This window comes from Chinchilla lanigera, unplaced genomic scaffold (genome assembly GCF_000276665.1).
Source record: "Chinchilla lanigera isolate Chin_1 unplaced genomic scaffold, ChiLan1.0 scaffold00070, whole genome shotgun sequence".
Taxonomy (NCBI): domain Eukaryota; kingdom Metazoa; phylum Chordata; class Mammalia; order Rodentia; family Chinchillidae; genus Chinchilla; species Chinchilla lanigera.
In genome coordinates this window covers 4,580,903-4,593,244 of record NW_004955471.1, presented here as the reverse complement: position 1 = coordinate 4,593,244, position 12,342 = coordinate 4,580,903, and the positions used below count along the sequence as shown (strand labels likewise).

Genomic DNA, 12,342 nt, shown 5'->3' with positions numbered 1-12,342 from the left:
AAAAAAAAAAAAAAAAAAAAAAAAGAATGCCAGTTTTTCTAAGTTGTTGAATTTGTATACATGTGTTACTTTATGAAAAATCGGTAGAGATGTCACTTTTTTACTATGCTGGTAATTTGTAGCTTCACTTTTTTTTCCTTATTAGTTTGACTAGCAGCTTATTAATTTTATTAACTTTCTCAGAGACCACGCCTTTAAATTTATTGATTTTTCCTTATTGCTTTTCTATTTTCTCTTTTGTTGATTTCTCCTCTGCTTTTCAATTATACTCTAAATTTGTTTACTTTAAAATTAATTTGTTTCTTTTTTATGCAATAAATATCAATTGGATTAGTTGCTTGATAGTGTGATTTGAGTCTCCTGTATTCTTACTGCTTTCTTCTTTTTTGTATCAATTACTACTATAAAAGGTATCAAAGTTTCCAACTGTAGCTGCCGATTTCTCTTTGCAATTTTATCATTTTTAAAATTTAAGTAGTTTGGAGATAGGTTAAGCATATACTTAGGAGTATTATATCTTCTTGATAAAGTGATTTTTAATCATTATATAGTGATATTTTTATTTCTTACAATATTTCTTTCTCAAATATATTTTATCTAGTATTAGTAGAATCACCCTACTTTTTCTTTTTAATAAGTGTAACGTGGTTTGTCTTTCTGTTCTTTTAATTTTAGCACCTTTATTTATATAGTACCACACATTTTGGAGCTCTGGGTTTTCTGTGGATTAGGCTGTAATACAACTTTGGACTTTTGAGGACTTGGGCTGTCTTTTATCTACTACAGATGTGCTCCAAAGGATGCTGGAAAAGAATAATTGATAGTTTTCCTTGAAAAGATACAAAGAAGATTTATTTTGGTTGTGAAATTTCATATTTTTATTAGGCCAACTGGAAGCTTCATCCCAGATGGAGGAGGCATTTGAATATATGTGCAGGAAGCATTTGAATATGTGTTCTGCAACTCAGGAGTTCCTTGATTCCTGGGTGCAGATGAGTTCCCCTAACAAAACTGTTCAGAATGAGAGAAGGAACAAGGATGAAAATATGGCAAGCACAGGTGATTAAAGAGAAATGATCTAGGCTTTAAATGACTTCTAATGCAGTAGGGATAGTCATGGTAATAAAAGTTGTTTATACCTGTGAATTGTTAAATGCAAACACCAGTTAATCCTGTAATAATGACAAGTTTTTTGCATATTTTAGTATATGCGCTATGGAGATTTTTATATTCCTTCTAAAAGTTCTTGGTTTAAATATAATATCTCAAGTAGCTTAAATTATCCAGAAGTCTTTTCTAAGTTTAGTCTCAGCAAAAAATTTAATTATCCCAGTTGAAAAGTTATAGAAAATGTTCCAAAGGGTCAAGTTTGTCAGTTGTTTTGTTTTTAACTCTTAGCACCAATACCAGAGTACTCACATATTTTAAGCCTTCAGTAATATGTGATTCAGTTGTCAATTCTCCCTAGTATTGTACTAATGATCCTTGGTCTCTGTTTAAGTGTTGCTGTTGTTGAGTAACCTTACCCAGCTTAGGAGTGGGAAAAAGAGATTATCCTATTATAGACATAAATGTCATATACTGGAATCTAAATCCTGGAACTTCTGACAGCAAACATTTCTAAGTGATGTGTAAGTTATTCAGAAAATTGATCCTAAATACCATTTTATTATAACTTTAAAGTGTGCTCATCTAAGTTTTAAAGAGATGCAATATTTGATACATTATCTCTACTTAATTTTTTTCTCATTGACTATACCTTATTTGTGTGATATGTTATACTTAAAATGAACTAAAGACAGGATTGAAAATCAGACGACTCCTTAGAAATGATTTATCTAGTAAGTAAACTTTCAAATTCTGACTCTGGTTTTACTACTGGCAGAAACTGCGATATATGTTGGTGTTGTGGTTAATCTAGCCTCTAAATTGGCAGAGAGTTCACAATGGTTTTGAAATTATTTATTTTCTGAGGTCATAATCACTAACAGTTTACCCATGCTGTCATAGTTGAGTTATCTTTCTTGGTACTTACAGTGGTAATGAAATTGAGTCATGGCTGTGTGTGACACATGGAGTTGGTTTTCACACTCATTTTAGATAGATTTTTTTTTTTCTAGGCTTACATAACTAAATTTAGGTCAGATGTGTAAGTTAAAAATAATAAATTTCTGCAATGGTTGTGCTTAATTGTTAGCTTGATTAACTTGGAAGCTCCCTGGGAAATTTGTAAAGCATACTTTTGAGTGTGTCTGGGTGGATCATGGAGGCATGACCTTGAGTACTATATCTAGTCTCCGGCCTCTTCCTCTTGGAACATTATTTCCTGCTCTGCTTCCCAGCCTGCACAAGGTGAGCAACTGCATTCAACCATACTTTGCTCAACCAACCAGCTAGGCATGTACTCAAACCGTTGAAACCATGAGCCATATTCACCTCTTTTAAATTGTGAGTGTTGGGTATTCTGTATCAGCAAAAAGAAAGCTGATCAGTGAAGAAAACTGGTACCAGAGAAGTGGGGTTGTTTCTGTGACTGTATCTGAGCGTATGGTTCACACACCTTGGAACTGGTTTGTGGGAGAAATTGTAAGGGTTACCTATGAAACTGGTTCCCTGGGATTTGTTTCACCATCCAGTAATCAGAAGTTGCTGCAGCCATGATCGAAGAGGATCTGGCTACTGTTCAAGCTGTTTGCAGATTTTGGCATTATTCAGGTGATACTGGTTGTTCAGGCATGCAAAATGCAACAGTTGTGAGGTTATAAATACTTTCACACAGATATCAAAGGAATGCCTGAGAGGCCAGACAGTGTGGCCCTGAGAGATACCTGTCTGAAACTGTGGGAATAAAGTAGAAGGTGTAGGAAGTCAAAGATACTAGGAACATGGACCATTCCCCAATGAAAGTTGCAGAGAGTGAATATAGCCAACCAGAGAGAGGTCATGCGGGCTACAACCAGCAAGGTCATACAGTGGAGCTGACCGTGTGTCCTTTGAGGCTCACATCTTACCACCATGTTCCCTGGATGCTAGAACATGGAGGTATAGTATTTCATGTTTGCCCTGGTTGGTTTTTGTCCTCTTCGGTCTGATTTTTTTTTTCTATCTTCTGTTCATCCCTTTTGGAATGAAAATGTCTATCCTGTGTCATTATATTTGGGTATTAAATAACTTTCTTTTTGAATTTTATAGAGATTCCCAGCTAAGAGTTTGACTTGATTCTCAGAGGAGACATTGACTTTCACTTTTGAGCAATGCTGGAACTGTTGAGACTTTGAGGAAGGGGTTACTATTTTTTGGTTGTGTGTAGGCAGAGTTATGAAGTTGTAAGTGCCTTTATTTGGAGATTAACTATGGTTTCAGGAGATGTGTTTGAATGTCAAGTTGAGAAGGGTGGAATCAGATGTTTATGCTCAATTGTTGACTTGACTGGTTTGGAAGCTGCCTGAGAAATTAGTAAAGTACACTTCTGGGAATGTCTGGCTGGGTCATGGAGGCATAACCTTGTATATAAATCTGGTCCCTGGCCCCTCCCTCTTGGGCATTGCTCCCTTGTTTTACATCCCGGCCACCCTTGCTCCACCACACCTTTCTGCCATTACTTTCTTGTCTTGAAGTCCTCTGGCCAGCTACTGAAACTACCAATACTATGAGCCTGATTAAATCTCTCCTCTGTGAGGTTGTGGCCTTTAAAAAACAATCACCAGGAAAGTTTGCCAGTGTAATATACTAACACTTACAACATTCTCAGCACATATACATTTATAAAAGTACACTTATGCTATCTCTCTTAAAATGTATCTATAGGCTCTCCCATACTCTTATTCATCCTTTTCATAGTTTTCCAAAGAATATTTACACACAGGGACTGCAATTCTTCAAAAACCAGTTTAACTTGTCTTCATGATAAAGACCAGTGATCAGCAATAGTGATAACACAGCTCAGCAGGTCATTTACTATTCTGAGTTAAAAATGTACAGTTTCAGTACTGAAAATTTAATTCCACCATCATAATCAGTGGAGAGATTTTAGGCTTTCAAAATGATGTATCCTAGAAACTAGGGTCAAGTTCAGAGTGTGGCATTTGCAGCTATCTTTTCTTGTGTATTAAATATTTTATTTTAAGGATTTTAACATGGAAAAAGAAGGTACAGAAATGGAGATTACATTATGATAACCAAGGCAGTATTCCACATGACAAAAATCAAAACAAAACAAATTTATGGAGTAAATGTACAGTATTTAATACATATGCATATACATAAAATGATCTGACCACAGGCTTTTGAAAAATAAATTATTGCCTACAACAACAAAATGCCAACAATTCTCTCTGTAAACTGCCTCATTCTCTTTTTAGAGAATTTTTGTATAACATGAAAAGAAATGGTATGACACTTCACAACTTCAGATAGACAGTTAAAAACATATTTGTAATGCCATTCTGCATAAAATATCCACAGTAAATCTTCCTACTTAATAAATTTAAAAACACCAGACCACTCTGAATAACAGTTAAGACCTCATCAAAGAAAAATGTTCCTCACTTGTATATCATTGTTAGAAAGCTGACAAAACTGGGGAACAGAGACGATATCAAACATAGTCATTCATTTAAAATTTGCTTTAAAATATTCCTAAGGTTGTAAATTGCTGATTACTATCTTAAGATTCTATACCACGGGTATGCTTTCTACTATTTAACTGGAGGACGAAGGAATAACTTGAAGAAAGTGTTTCTCAAAATGAGGGCCAAAGGCCCAAAAGAATTCTAATGTGGGCTCAGTAATAAACATTTTAAACAAGCTGCCTGTATGATTACTGTACATTCTGAATACCCTGCATGAAAAAGTAACAGTTAAAAGCTAATTCACAAACATATTCCTGACATTGCAGAATTCTCTATAAGTTTATATTGTGAATACTGCTTTTTGTTTTAAAACAAATTCTAGGCATTAAGAGAAACATGTACATCTGGAAACTGAACATGTGACTGTATATATACATTTTACTTTTATATTTTCATTACTTTCAAACTTAGCTATTAGAAGAAAAGGTAATATATGAATATAAGCTTTGGGAGAGTTATAGTTCTAATGAAATGGGGCCTCTAACAAAGACAAAATATATTTTATTACATCCCTACAAATTTTAAATCATTCTAAACTTAAAAACTGGATAGCTTATCTAAAATTAAATTGTACTAAGATTGTATCGTAGTAACTTACTTAGATGATGATGGATACTTTTAAAGTCCTTTCCATAAAAAATAGTACTAAAACAGGAATGCTATATCTGACAACTCTTTCATAAACTAACCACCAATTTTAATAAAAGTAGTTTGAGAAACTCTGCTCTGAAAAGAATTCTTCTATGTATCTTATGTGTTATTTTACTAAACAGACTTAACTAAGGGGGTAGAACTATGATATATGTGGTTTCTGCCGATTTATTCAACATTGTTGTTACTTTTTGGATTTCCCTGAAGGTTACAAAAGTGGGTGCCAAAAGTATAGGTAACATAGTTTGGAGAGAAACAAGCATAGTTAAGTCATTCTACTTAAAAGGCAAATTATTTTCCTGTATCATACATAGCAAGAAAAATAATATACATTCTTTCTCCACTCAACAAATGGAATCTTTACAAGTTTGTTTATTAAGCAACTGCCTCATTGTTATTTAAGTGCAACCATAAACAGCAAGTCTATCAACAACAACAACAAAATTCAGTATTATCTAATATAGATTATAAGAATCAAATATTACACCTAAATATAAGTACAAAAAATTGAAATTGGCTTCCAAACAAGTTAGAAATGGTTCTTTGAATCTAGGGTGGTAACAAGTTTTTGTGTGCATTAAATGGCACCATAAGCAGAATGCACAGTTGGAAAATGAGGATCAGACCCATCCTTCATACATCAAAAGAGAACTGATATACTCAAAATCTGCAAATTCATACCCATCGATCCTCTGCACAACATCCTTGTCATCTGGAGTGAGCCGGACAGGTTCATTAGTAAAGTGCGGATCAAAGTTATCCAAACCGAATTCTCCAGAAATATTTGGTTTAAAGGAGGTACCACCCCCTTTTGCTCTATCAGGTCCCAGTCCACGTTTTGGAAGAACTGATGGTCCTCACTACCCACAAACCCTGTTTGAGGATGACAACCCAATCATTCTTTTGACTCCTTGTTCAGAAAACTCTGCAGGACACTTGCAGCTTCTACAGGAAGACAAGCATGGTGCGGTGAATTTTTCTTTCTTTAAATTGCAGGAGATAAGTGATTGCCTTTTGATCAGGGGTATCAGGATTCTCAGCAATATGAAATGGAGACTCTCCAATCATCATCTCAAACATTAGCTCTCCAAGAGTTGACCAGTCCACCCTGAAACCATAATCTTCTCCTCTTACAATTTCCAGAGCAAGGTAACTAGCAGTGCCACAGAAAGTGCTGGTCACATCTCCTGGGCCTATTTCTTCCTTGCACAAGCAATACTCAGTGAACTTAATGTGTCCTTCTCAATCCAGTAATTGTCAGATTTTAAGTTTCTATAGGGTATCCCTTGCTAGTGAAGATAGTTGAATGCTAAATTGATCTCTTCAGAGTAAAACCTGGCATGAGGCTCAGGAAGTATTCTTTGTTGCTGCGTGTGGAACATTAAGTCTCCTCCATTTACAAAGTCTAGAATGAAAAACAGTCTGCCGTCTGTCTGAAAGCAAGAGTGCAACCCAGCGAGAAAAGGATGATTCGATGCTTGCTCCAAAACATGCTTCTCTGTCTGAGCCCAATGGATATTAACATGCTCTTTCTTCACAACTTTTGTTGCAAATATGCGACCTATTTTGTAGTTGAGTGAAGAGTACTTGTGCACGACTTCCTTTCCCTATCACCTGGAGCAAATTAAAGTCCCGAAACCTAAACTAGATGGAGCTTTGCCACTTTCCCTGGTGTTCTTTACCTCCTTGTCTTTAGCAACCTATTTCAAACTGTCATGACTTGAAGGATTAGATGGGCTTACTGTCTCTGCAGAGTCTGAAGCCATGGGTGGTTGATTCACTGGCATCATGGGTTCTGGTGGCAAAGAATTCTGGCCACATTCAGTTGTGACAAGTGTGTGGCACTTCCTGTGAACCAAGAGTTTACAGCTGATGCACTTGTATATCTGGTGTCTGAGTTCTGTCTGTGCAGACGGCACAGTGAGCACGCCTGCTGAAACATTTGGCTTGAAAAGTATGGCCATTGGCATAAGAAAACTTTCTCCCAAGGCCGGCAGCTCTGTAGTGGATGGGTTTCTCTTCTAGACAATGCATTTTAGGATGTTCTGATACACAAGGTGATGCATGAATTAAGAGTCCATACTCCTTTAGCTCAGACAGCCTAAGGCCTTCTTCTAGTTCCCATTGAGATGATACAGTACATGGGTCTCTTGCTTCCTCTAGCCACTTTGTGGTGAAAAGCTGTTTGTTGTCCAAAGACCACACATCTTGAACTTCATTGCAAAGGCCCACAAAGGAGATGGATGCCCCCACTGTGGTGTGGTGATATCTCTTCCCATCATCAGGGCCTGTCGGGTAGAGGTGTGGGTTGTGGAGGTGCTTGGGAGGAAGGATCCATAGCAGGGTTTGCTGCCCAGGGAAACTGGCACAAAGGGCTTAGGGAGACAGCGTGCCCTGACTGGCTGCACTGACCACACTGGCTGGAGTTTGGCATAGCTCCCTATGAAGTGCTTTCCACTGGTGAATGTGTCAGGGTGGATGTACACTAGATTTCTCAATGTTTCTTGTGGCCTGGTGGCTGTGACTTCTTTCTCCCACCCTGGACTTCTTTGGCTCCCTAGGATTTTGTGCCTGTTTCTGGGGAGACCTGTCCAGAGCTACTGGGAGTCTCTGGGCCTGGTGAGACTTGCTCTGGTTTCTTTCGCTTTGTGGTTGCATTGGTATTTAGGCTTGGGAAGGCCTCACATGGGTAAGTTGGTTTTTCTTCATCAGTTGTGGTCAGTCCTGGGGACACCTTTCCGAGGGTGTCCGTGATGGTTGAGCTGCCCCTACATTGTGGCCTACAGTGTCTGGATGGAGTCAGCTGTCGCCTCAGTCTTTCACATAGATTTTCTGTGCCTGGAGTCCTGAGACTGTGGGCTCATGAAGTGAGGAAGCAGCTCAGCATGCTTGCTGTTGACTGTCTCTGGCCAAGTGAGCTCGGGAGATGGTTGTTACTACATCATGATGCCTGTTAACAGGGTTCCAAGCTCTGTTTGGACAGGTTGCCATGGAAGTGAGGTCATGTCTTAGGGTTCCATGACTGGAGCCCTGCCCTCCAGTGCCCCCCCCCAATGGCCCATCTTTTTTTTCATACTGAATAAATCATTTCCCACTTACTCTTTTTATTATTTTTATCTAAGTATCTAGGAATCTTTTTATCTATCATTCATCTATTATTGTCTTACTTTTGCATTACTGGATCTTGTACCTTGCATCTCCATAAACAACTACAGGTGTATCCTCAGACTTTATTTTTTCAGATACACAGTAAGCATCTCCCTAAGTCACAAAATTGGTCAGGTTGGTCTCTTTCATGAGATCTTCTTGCCTCAGCTGCCCAGAGTGCTGGGATGACAGCCACACACCATCTTGCCTTGATTCAGTGTGCTACTTAGAAATGGCAAAATGGGGAAACTTTTGGTGATGTGAAGCATGAGAGACGTCTTCACTTGTAAAGTAACATATGTACACTGATGTTATGCATGTGGTGGGCACAGTGCTGAGGGGTCTTTTCCATTTAAGGAGCCACTTGGTTGATGCCATGATGGGGATTTACACTTAAAGAGCTGTGAATTTCAGGATGGTTTTCTTTCCTGGATTGAGTCTATCCTCATTCCCATTTAGTACTGAGACTTTCTAGAAAATTTCACAGTAATTTTCCTTAAGAGGTATGAATATTTGTTTCAAAGTGTAAATTCTGGGGTAGTGGTGGTGGATCCACAGCAAGTTGTCGCCTTCAGGTGCATCGAAGTGATAAATTATTCTTCCTTAGCTAGTGAATTTAATACCAAATTATAGTATTCAGTACAGTGATCTACTGTGTTTGTCTGAAAATAAGACCTAACTCAAACTAGCCCTAGCTGATCATAACCATGGTGATGACCACTGTCATGCAGAAGATACCTTGCTCTTCTCTTGCTTGATGGCTGTTTTGTAATGGAAGGTAAAGCAGGAATAAGCAAATTAGGACTGTCTTTTTCTGCTTAGGTCTGATTTTTAGGAAAATATCCTGGAGTGAGTCAGGACAGCATGTGGTGACTGTGTGGCAGATATTGTTTGTAAAGCCTAGAAACCGTCACCCCAATAAAGAACACACATATGCAGCATTTGAAACTTTCTTCGTGGCTGGCCACTTGAAATCCCTTCCTGTTCTCCTATCACTATCAGGCCACGTACTTTGTGTCCCATGTGGGTAATTTGAATTTTCTAGATGTGAGGAAGCAATAACCATTCAGCACGTAGTTTTTTTTATTGTTTGAAGTGACCAGATATAGGCATGTAAAAGTGATCAAGCAATATAAGCACTATTCTTTTCAATAAACTAATAGAAAACAGTTATCTTAGCTAATATATATATATCCCTTCCATCTTTTCTTCTACCCATCCCAGTTGTTCTTTCCTTTTGAGCAGTTTATTTCTCTTTCACAATATCTATTGTACCTTTTCAATCTTATTTACTTTCTGTTTCTTATATAAAGGAGACAATATGATGTTCACATATGCAAGTCGATTTATTTCACTTATGAGTGTGGTTTTGAGTTGCGTCCATTTACCTAGAAAAGTCTTGAGTTTATCTTTAGCTGAGTAATACTTTATTATATAAAAATATCACATCTTTTTTATCCATTCCTCAGTTGGGTTGTTTCCAAGAGTTAGCTATGACAAATTGTGCTGCTATAAACATGGGTGCATGTATATTGCTGTGGTATGATTTCAGTTCTTCTGTGAAAATATCCAGAAGGGGAATAGATGTGTTGAATGGGACTTCTAATCCTAGGTTTTTAAAAATATCCACATTGATTTTCCACAGTGGTTTCAACAGTCTACACTCCCACTGACAGTGGAGAAGTGTCTCTTCCCCCATAGCCCCCCCCAACATTTCTTATTGATTAAATTTCTGATGATAGCCATTCTTTCTGGGGTGAGATGGAATCTCAGTGTTGTTTTTGTTTGGAATTCTAAAATGATGAATGATGTTGAACATTTTTTTCATATATTTATTTTCCATTTGTATCCCTTCATCTAAGAAGTGTGTGTTCATCTCTGATGTCCATTTTTGGATTGGGTCTTTGAACTTTGGGGGTCTGATTTTTTTTAATGCTTTATATGTTCTACATAGAGGTCTTTTGTCTGAGAGACAGTTGGCTAAAATTTTTTTCCACTCCGTGGGTTGTCTTTTCATTTAGTTGGTGATTTCTTTTGGTGTGTCAAAACTTAAGATGAGATCCCAATGGTTGTAATATTGTGTATTGTTGTCTTAAAGTTAGTTATTTAGATTACCAGATATAAGCATGCAAAATTGGTCAAAAAGAAAAAAAATTAGGCTTAACTGTTCCTTTCAATAAACCTAAACTTCAGCAGTACAATTATCTCACCTCTCCTCCTATACATATACACACACACACACACACACACACACATTTCCCTTCCTTATTCCTTTCTTTCTTTTTCTCCTTTCCTTTGACCTAGTTGTTTATCTTTTGAGCAATTTCTTTCCCTTCAGTAATATCTATTGTACATTTTGGATTTTATTTACTCCTTCAGGTTCTTACACTAGGGAGACAATATGATGCATTGGTGAATTCCTACCATCTTGTCTAGTGAAACTCTGCATCATTTCTAATGTTTTTTAAATTTTTATTTTCTTTAATGGTTTGATCAATCTTGCATTCTTACATTTGGTAATCTGAGCAACTTTGTTGGAGATAATAATATGTAGTATAACAGCCATTGTTAATTTCTATTATTTTCTTCTAAAATCCTGTATCAGTTTTATTGTTTTGCTTTGTTTTATTTTTGTCTATGTTGTTGGTATTTTGCTATTGTTATTTTTATTATTCTCTTTAAAATAAAAAATGATGAGATCCCAGGTTTTGATTCTTTGAAGTATTTCCCAAGCAGTTTTTTTAATGAACTATCTGCCTACCCCTATGTCTTCTACTTACTCTTTCTTCCTAGATTTAGTGTTTCTATTTTAATACTTAGATCTTTAATCCATTTTGACTTTAGTTTAATACGTGGTAATAGGCATGGGTCTAATTTTAGTCTTCAGCATGTGTAAAGCCAGTTTTTCCAGCATCATTTATTAAAGAGGCTATCTTTCTTCCAGTGAACATTTTTAGTCCCTTTGTTAAAGATAAGGTGGCTGGGTGTGTTTGTAGTTGTGGCTGCATCTTTTATTCTGTTCCACTGATCCTCAAGTCTGTTTTTTTTTTGCCAGTACCATGCTGATTTTGTCACAGTAGCATTGTAGTATAATTTCAAATTGGGGATCATAATGCCTCCTGCCTTGCCTTTGTTGCTCAGGATTGCCTTTGTTCTTCCAGGTCTCTTCTGGTTCTAGATGAATTTAAAAATGTTTTCTCTAGATCTGTGTGGTATGCTAATGGTATTTTGATTGGGATTGCATTAAATCTGTATAACAGTTTTGAGACTATGGCCATTCTTTCTATCTATGAGCAAAGAATAGCTTTCCATTTTCTGAAATCCTCTTTAATCTCTTTTTTCAGAGTACTGAAATTTTCAATATATAGAGCTTTTACTTCCTTTGTTAATTGATTCCTAAATATTTCATTTTTTGGGGTGCTATTGTGAAAGGCTTTGTTTCCCTAATTTCTCTCTCAGCGAATTTGTTGTTTGTGTATAGGAATGCTATTGATTTTTCAGTGTTGACTTTGTATCCAGCTATGCTGCTGACATTGGTTTTTAAATCTAGAATTCTTTTGGTGGAATTTTTGGGGTCTTCTATGTAGAATATCATGTCATCTGCAAGTAATGATAATTTAACTTCTTCATTTCCTATCCTCATTCCTTTTATTTCTTTCTCTTGCATAATTGCTCTAGTTACTGTTTCCAGAACTGTATTGAATGGGAGTGATAATAGTGCCTTGTTCCTGATTTTAGAGTGAAAACTTTCAGGTTTTGATCATTTAATGTGATGCTGGCTGTTGGTTTGTCATAGATAGCTTTTATCAAACTGAGACGATGATCATCTATTTTAATTTTCCATAGAATTTTCATCATACATGAGTTTTGGACTTTATTAAAAGCTTTTTCTGCATCTATTGAGATGATCATG

General features: G+C 36.7%; 1 protein-coding gene and 1 pseudogene across 5 annotated transcripts in view; one reads left to right on the top strand and one right to left on the bottom strand.

The window, feature by feature from the left end:
* LOC102018715 overlaps positions 1 to 12,342 on the top strand; it is a 395,385-nt gene that overhangs the window by 52,485 nt on the left and 330,558 nt on the right. Inside the window, exon 1 of one of the 5 annotated variants that reach the window (XM_013522868.1) lies at positions 6,388 to 6,431. The exons of the other annotated variants lie outside the window; for them this stretch is intronic. The gene's annotated coding sequence lies outside the window, so the exon portion shown is untranslated. Of the gene's footprint in view, positions 1 to 6,387; positions 6,432 to 12,342 lie in introns of those variants that run through there. 5 annotated transcript variants of the gene reach the window in all.
* Positions 1 to 12,342, bottom strand: part of LOC102022691 — a 30,435-nt pseudogene that overhangs the window by 1,788 nt on the left and 16,305 nt on the right.